Genomic DNA, 8441 nt, shown 5'->3' with positions numbered 1-8441 from the left:
TATACATATATATATATATATATGAGCATGGCCGTTGCCAGTACCGCCTGACTGGTCCTCATGCCGGTGGCACATAAAAGCACCCACTTTCGTAGTGGTTGGCGTTAGGAAGGGCATCCAGCTGTAGAAACTCTGCCAGATCAGATTGGAGATTGGTGCAGCCATCTGGTTCGCCAGTCCTCAGTCAAATCGTCAAACCCATGCCAGCATGGAAAGCAGACGTTAAATGATGATGATGATGATGATATGTAATACTCCCATACACACACATCTTAAAAAGGTGGTATCAATTCCATTGACTGTTACAAAATCAAAGTTTTCCTATCAGGAAATCAGATTAGTTCAAGCATTAAAAAAACAAAGAACATAGAACAGGGTATGTATGTATAGAAATCTAATGACGTGTATAAGGAAAGAAGGGAAAAGAATTGAAGAGACAGATGCATTTGCTGCTGCTGTTGTTTAACCAAAGGTCAAATTTGAATGAACAGATGTATGATCACAGGCCTTCCACTTGTGATTATCCTGTATTTTCAGAGATATGCACAATTGTATTATCTTATATGTCTCCTATTTTTTAAAGATGGCTAAGTGCTTTTTTGCTATTATTGTTTTTCTTATTCGATTTTTTTTTTTTTTTTTGTCTTGAGGGAGATAGTTTTTACTTGACTGACCGCACAGAGGCTTCTTCACTGATAAATTTGTTATAATGGCGGCTGCCAAAGATGATAGATATAAATTTTTCCCTGAGTGAAGTGGACAGGAAGTAGCCATGATAGTATATTAATAGCTGAAAGATAGATTGACTGCAGAAATGTTGCTAGATTATTGGTACAGAACCATCAAGGTCAAACAAATGGCAGCAGTAACATGTACTTTTTCACTACAGTGGCTTGAGTGACAGAGGAAGACACAATTCTCTGTGACCTCTTTTAAAATGTAGCTGTGTTTGCTGAATGATAACTAATGATTATACCAAAGAATTTCAGTTAAATACTTAGCAAAAATTATAAAGGCACAGCAAAGCTGTGCATTTAAGAAGTTCCTTTTGCAACCATTTGATCTTTGGTTTGATACTGCTGCATGGAATCTTCTCTTTTAGCCTCAAAGATGCTTAGGCTAGTGAATGAAATTGATGAAGCCAGTTTACAAAAAGATGCACAGAAACACATCAAATATACTTGAGTTTGTGTATGCGTACTTTTACATTGACAGTGCTTCAAAAAAGTGTTTATATGATACAAATACAATGATATTTTATCAAACACAGAATTGTTGTTAGAACAGCAGAAATACTGAGTAAATAACCCTTACAAAGCAGAAAAAATTTGTCAGCAAACAGCCACCAGTTAGCTATTTAGTGTCTAAATTTGCAGATGAATTTGTCAGAAGGTAGTCTAGTTTAAGAGTAAAGCACTCAGCTTGGGGGATGTGGGTTTATGTCACATGGCTGTTTGTTGACAAGTCATTCCACTTTGTAAAGATATTTCTGTTGTTCTAACAGGAATTCTACATTCAGAAAAATATCATCTTATTTGTATTGTACAAAACACATTTTGACGTTAATAAAAAACAAGTGTTAGTTTGTTTATATTTGTATATAGTGTTTATATGTTTATGTCTTGTAACTTAGCAGTGCAACAAATAGAAATCATTAAAATATGTATCAGACATTCAATTTAAGAACTATGGTCAATTCAATCTACTAAAACTCTTCAAGGCAGCGTCCCAGCAGGGCCACAGTCCAATTACTGAAACATATCACTGAGTAAAATAGAATATGTAAGCCAAATTGATGCAAGATTAATTAAAGACTTTCGAGTGAGATCGTTGCCAGTGCTGCTGGACTGGCTCTTGTGCAGGCGGCACGTAAAATACACCATTTTGAGTGTGTCCGTTGTCAGTACCGCTTGACTGGCCTTTGTGCTGGTGGCACGTAAAAGCACCCACTACACTCTCGGAGTGGTTGGCGTTAGGAAGGGCATCCAGCTGTAGAAACTCTGCCAAATCAGATTGGAGCCTGGTGTAGCCATCTGGTTCACCAGTCCTCAGTCAAAACGTCCAACTCATGCTAGCATGGAAAGCGGACGTTGAACGATGATGATAGTAAATTTGTGACAAATAATTTGTGACAAATAATTTATGACAAATAATTTGTGACTAAGTCAATTACAGAATTTAAATACAAAGGTGGTACATTTGAAAAAGCCATTTGTACATAGCATTAATGCAAAATAGAAAAGTTGTTGTTTTTGTAGCTTAGCTCCAAGTCAGTCCTAATCAGGCAGATCTATGGTTAAAGGTTAAATGGTAAACTGGCAGCCTTATTGTGTTGGATCGAATGTCTTGTGGTATTTGTTCTGGCTTTCTACATTCTGAATTGAAGTCAGTTTTGCCTTTCATCTCTTCAGGGTTTTGATAGTATCACTCAAACACTAGTATCAATTTTGTGCTTCTCTCTCTCTCTCTCTCTCTCTCTCTCTCCCCTCCCCCCTCTCTTCCAAGAGAGAGAGAGAAGGGGATCAAGAAAAGAGCATTCACATCATGACCTAATCATTTCACTGCTGCTCTATGGACATGATAATAAAAAAGAATCAAAGGTGTTCTAATTATATCTCTCCTACCTTTCTCTCAGACACAGTTCACTCAGGACACACTATCCAATGTATCTTTTTTTCTTCTTTGAAGTCAGTATGGAGTAATCTGAGAGAGATTTGGCTGCTATTACTAACAGGTTGAGTGAATACATAGAGCTTTCATCAATAGCTGGAATTAAGAAAGTTGTCAACATAAGGACACCAGTTAAAATATAAGTATTTTTTTTTTTTTAGAAATGTTAAAAAAAAAGAACATCATTATTATAAAATTTTTTTTTTTTTTTTTCCTATTTCAAGCAATCATCAGTTTTATGGTTTTGTTAATGTCTGATTGATCAGTTATTATTGAGTCCAAGGATGCAGACCAAACAAAACTGAATTTAAAAGTTTACTGCTGTTTTGGAAGAGCTTGTAATTCAATCATGGAAAAAGATAAAGTTGTTCAAATTTTCTATTGAAAAAAAAAGTCAGGTGGAATTACAGCTCAATAAAATAAAGTTTATGGCCTTTATTAGAAGAAAATCTATGGGAATGGTTTGATAGTAGACGTCTTTTATATAGTAAATAGATTGTTAACAAGATCACTGCAAACTTGCACCAGTATTCTGTTCATTCTCACACTATACAATATTTATATTGGACTTCCTGATTAGAACAGACAGCTACACCTCATGCTTAGTTAAACTAGTGATAGATGGATATTTCTTTCTTTCAATGTATAAAGCAATATCCTATCATTTTCAAGCAAGGCTAAGTTTGTGGCTTTTACACAACTGAACAAAATTGAATTGCATACTGGTGCCTGAAAGAAAATGCACTTTCCTTAACTTAGCTGGTGGGAAACTATTGTAAATCAGTATTTTGTTTACCCTCTGGTAATGAAACTTACTAGTGTTTCTGCACCAAAGAAATCAGAGCCATTTTAATGTGATGAGAAACAAGAGAAATCATCATCATCATCATCATCATCATCGTCATCAACACCGTCATCATTTTTAAAAATTCACTTTTCCATGCTTGCATGGGTCAGGTGGAGTTTATTAAGGAAGATATTCTAATGTTAGATGACTTTCTTGTTGCCAACCCTCACCTCTTTCTAGGCATGATAATACTTTCTCATGGTCAGACAAACTTTTGCAGAGTATTAGAAATAAATGACACTCATTTACAACAATTACGCAATGTCAAGATAATGAGGCACAAACACATACACACTGACACATACATACAAAAATACATATACCTACCCGTCTATCTATTTATCTATCTCTATATATATGCTTTATTTTTAAAAGCTTATTACATAAATAAAGCATATTACTTTACCTCTGATATTTGAGTACTCTTTTTTCCACCTTGTTTCACATTTATGCGCTTACTCCGGTATCTATCTATATATATATTACATGGAAAAATGTGAGCATGAAAAGTAATATTCTTAAGATTATAAACCTGGAAAAGTAAAGGACAAGTTATTACACCTGGAAAAGTATAGGACAAGCTATTACTTCTAGTAAAGTAAAGAATAAGAAACTTTTTACTTAAAATATTGCAGCAAAGAATGCCAGTTCTTCTAATTTATCACTCTTCACAGTTCCCATCTGTTAAATTTATTGTACAAAACTGTTCAAGTAATTTGTAAGTTTGTCTAATTAGACATTTTTTTCTATATTTAAGGTAGTAAATTAGCCAAATTCTACTTAAATAAGTATAGTGTTATTTGTAAACTATAATAAAATAAGTTTTAATATTCAAATTTTAATTTTAGCTGCAATATTTTAAGTAAAAAGTTTCTTATTCTTTACTTTATTAGAAGTAATAGCTTGTCCTATACTTTTCCAGGTGTAATAACTTGTCCTGTAATTTTCCAGGTTTATAATCTTAAGAATATTACTTTGCATGCTCACATTTTTCTCTGTAATCCATGATTTTTCCAGACATTGCTGTTATAAGATAATTAATAATGTGTCAATTAATAATTTAAAATTTTACCTTATAAAATACTGAAAAATAATATTTCAATTTTTCCATGTAAATGATGATAATATTTCAATTTATTTTCATGTTTAATTTAAATATATGTTGTGATTTAATTATTTGATATTACTCATTCACAACAAATTAATGGCAGGGATTTTTACCATGTTGTTGGTTGCACCATGGCTCACCAAAAGTTACAAACAACAAAACCCCAAAACCATCAGTTACCAGGCTCACCTTAAGTAACCTAATTTTGCAATATTTGGAGGTCAACGAAAAAAAATTCAACGAAAAAAATTTCCGATGATTCCGGGATTGGAGAGGGGACCCCCTACCTCATTTTTTCTGAACCAAAATAAGGGATTTTCTGCATATTAGATCAGGGTACTTAATTCCATGCAAAAAATCAAATTTTTTGCTTTTTGTCTTTGTAAAAATTGTGTGGGTGTTAATATAGAAATTTAACATAATGTTATTGTTATTTAGCCTCAAATCAACCCTGATACTGCAAACCTAGCATCAAAGACATTCCAGCCTTCAGCAAACCGTCTTTTTAGGGATAATCTGGGACATTACATACAATGGGCATGTGATTTAGGTAAGGGAATACTTTGGTTGCTATTTTTAGCGTGTCAAGCGACCAGGTAGAGGCTCTTTCATTGGTTCGATTGCGTGATGAGATATTTTTACACATATATGTAATATGTATATATATCAGCAGCAGAAGTGAGAGGGTAAGTAAAAAGCTGAGTGTTTCGTGTATTGGCACTTATAAAACATGAATTTGTCCATTGTCACTCTGTAGCTTCTGACGAAATAACTTCTAAACTACAAAATTTTGTCAAATAGTTAAGAGTAAACCCTGCTCTATGTGACACATTCTACCAGTATCAGAAGTTTGAAAGTGCTTAGTTAAAAAAGACTAATTAAATAATCTGTAAGTCTAATTGAATAAATTCGAAATGGATGAAAGACAAAGTCAACCTCAGCAGAAATTGAACTCAGAACGTAAAGACAGATGAAATACCAGTTCTAAAATATAAAATTTTGTCAAAAACATTAAAAGTAAACCCTGTTCTATGTGACACATTCTACCAGTATCAGAAATTTGAAAGTATTTAGTTAAAAAAATTAACTAAATAATCTGTTTGTCGAAGTCGACCTCAGCGAAATTTGAACTCAAAACATAAAGACAGACAAAATATCACTAAGTATTTCGCTTGGCAAGCTAATGTTTCTGCCAGCTTTCAAATTATACACACACACACACACACACATAATGGGCTTCTTTTAGTTTCCATCTATCTAATCTATTCATAGAACAAAGACTTGTGAGTGGATTTGATAAAAGACACCTGCCATTGTAATGGAACTGAGTCTAAAACTATGTGGTTGAGAGCAAACTTTTTAGTCAACTACCATGTCTGCACATCATCATCATCATCATCATCATCATTATTAGCATTTAATGTCCATTTTCCATGCTGGTATGGATTGAACTGCTTGACAGGAACTAGCAAAGCCAGGAGTCACACCAGGTTCTATAGTCTCTTTTGGCCTGGTTTCTATGGCTGGATGCCCTTCCTAATGCCAACCATTCTACAGAGTGTACTGGATGCTTTTTATGTGGCACCAGCACATTTCTGAAAATTCAAATTGGTTCATACAGTTATGAATTAAGCCATACAAGACCATCTTTTCTTCACAAAGAAGTAACAAAAGCTGAAAAAACTATACTAGTCTGCATTAGCAAAATATAGTTAATAAAGTTGTTTGGACTAGTAGTTAAGATGTTTGGTTTATGCTCATAAGGCAATGGGTTCAATTTCTGGACAAGGCAGCATATTGTGTCCTCAAGCAAGGCACTTCATTTCACAATGCTCCAATCTGCTCAGCTGTAAATGAGTATCACTCTTGTGCTGATGCAGCCCTTTCCTCCTTCAGCTGTCGCACCCTGGATATTCATGAGGCAGCAAAGAGGGTGTCAATGTTTGCTCATGCTCATATAATCACTTAAAACAATTATTGAAAACATGGTACATGCTACCAACCCATACTCACTAACAAGTGATGGCTGGCTATACTTTATTTTACTATATTTGATTTAATAACATTTGTAAATGAAAACTTTGTGCCATGCAAATAAGTGAATTCTAATATTATGAGCAAGGGCCCTTCTTCATTTTTACTTTAAACTGATTTATCTTTGTGGTATTAAAATACAGAGCCAATGAATTGGCCAATCACCTTCAAATTGTTGAAAAGCTTTATAATGAGGCACTATATTAAATACTTTAACAATAATTTACAAAAGACAAAATTGCTGAAAGGTAAATGAATTTATTATTCCATAAAGAACTTTGGGTATCAGACTCTTTTATTGGTTTATCTAAAATCTCCCACTTGTTTATGTGATATGAAGTACAACTATATGTAATCAATTATCCTTACACACACACACACACAAACAAACAAAAATAATAAATAAAACATGTCTAAGTCATACATTACTTGAATATCGTCTCTAAACTATATTCTAACATTCTTTTAATCTATCATAATTTTGAGTGGAACAACAAAGAAATGTTAAAATATAATTTTTTTTCACACTCAATACTATACGAAGTTGACAATATATAATGATTTAACAGATCTTCCATCAGTTTTAATCAGCATTCAATCAACTTGTTAGATTGATCTGGAAGTAACTGAATGTTCTTGAGACATGCATAGCCTTGATGAAATTTTCAGGCCAAATCTGTGTGACAGAGCATGTAACAGAAAATGTGACAAAGCTGCACTATCTGACAGACTTTCAAATTTCTGCCTACCCAGTGTCATTTACAAGGTTTAGGTCAACTTCAAGATGGGATAAATGAACCCCAGGAGCTCGTGATTGCAAAACAAACTTTTTAACCACTAGCCATGCCTGCACCTGCAAGATATAATCATTAAATATTTGGTCAAACAATTTAGGTTCCTTTTTTTTTATTATTCAAATATCTCATTAATTTTCATATCTTATTCCAACAGGTAACTTCTTCAGAGAAAAAAAAAGCAATAACTACAGTTCTAAAAAAAAAACTAGCAAAATAACAGTTCATAAAATTGATAAAATTTATTTTACAAATATTTCATTAATTCCTTCTTCAATTATGCTATGATGTCTTAAAAAATTCCCTACAAAAATATTGACAGATAACAAAATGTATTAATTTTAGAAATATTTTGTATTTGATTAATATGAGATTTTTTCAACTTATTGTTTAACCCTTTCACTACTAACCCACCTGAGAACATGGGAAATTGTACATATTTAAATTAAAATTTCAATCAAAACTCATTGCGACAGAAATTACATTGTGAGATTTCAGTTGGTCAACACTAGCTTAATAAAGCCACAGATATTTTCTCTGAACATATCAGTATCTTGAATATAGTTAAAATTAATTGAAAAACATTGACACTTTTCCAATTAAAAAGGTATATATTCCCAAAAGCATTGCATAGTAATCTAAAGATTGAATTATATGAGGAGGGAGATATTTACCATTTTTCTGATTCACCCTTCATCCCTTTAGTATTTAAACCAGCTGTATTCAACCCAAATATTCTATTTGTTTTATGATCAAACCAGTCAGATTTGGCCTCTTATACCTACCCTGTAATGTCATTCTAAAAATAAACTATTACATTATTAAAATCTTGAAGCTACACAATAAAGCTAGTTTAATTCAAAACAATATTAAAAAAATAAGCATTACATTTGATAAAGTAATCTGAATGCTAAAGGGATAAGGCTCTATGTCCCTGAGAAAATTTATATGTATATATATATATATATATATATATATATATATATAT

Source organism: Octopus bimaculoides, chromosome 1 (genome assembly GCF_001194135.2).
Source record: "Octopus bimaculoides isolate UCB-OBI-ISO-001 chromosome 1, ASM119413v2, whole genome shotgun sequence".
NCBI classification, from domain to species: Eukaryota; Metazoa; Mollusca; class Cephalopoda; order Octopoda; family Octopodidae; genus Octopus; species Octopus bimaculoides.
The sequence above is the reverse complement of the archived record's forward strand: the minus strand, read 5'-3'. Positions refer to the sequence as shown.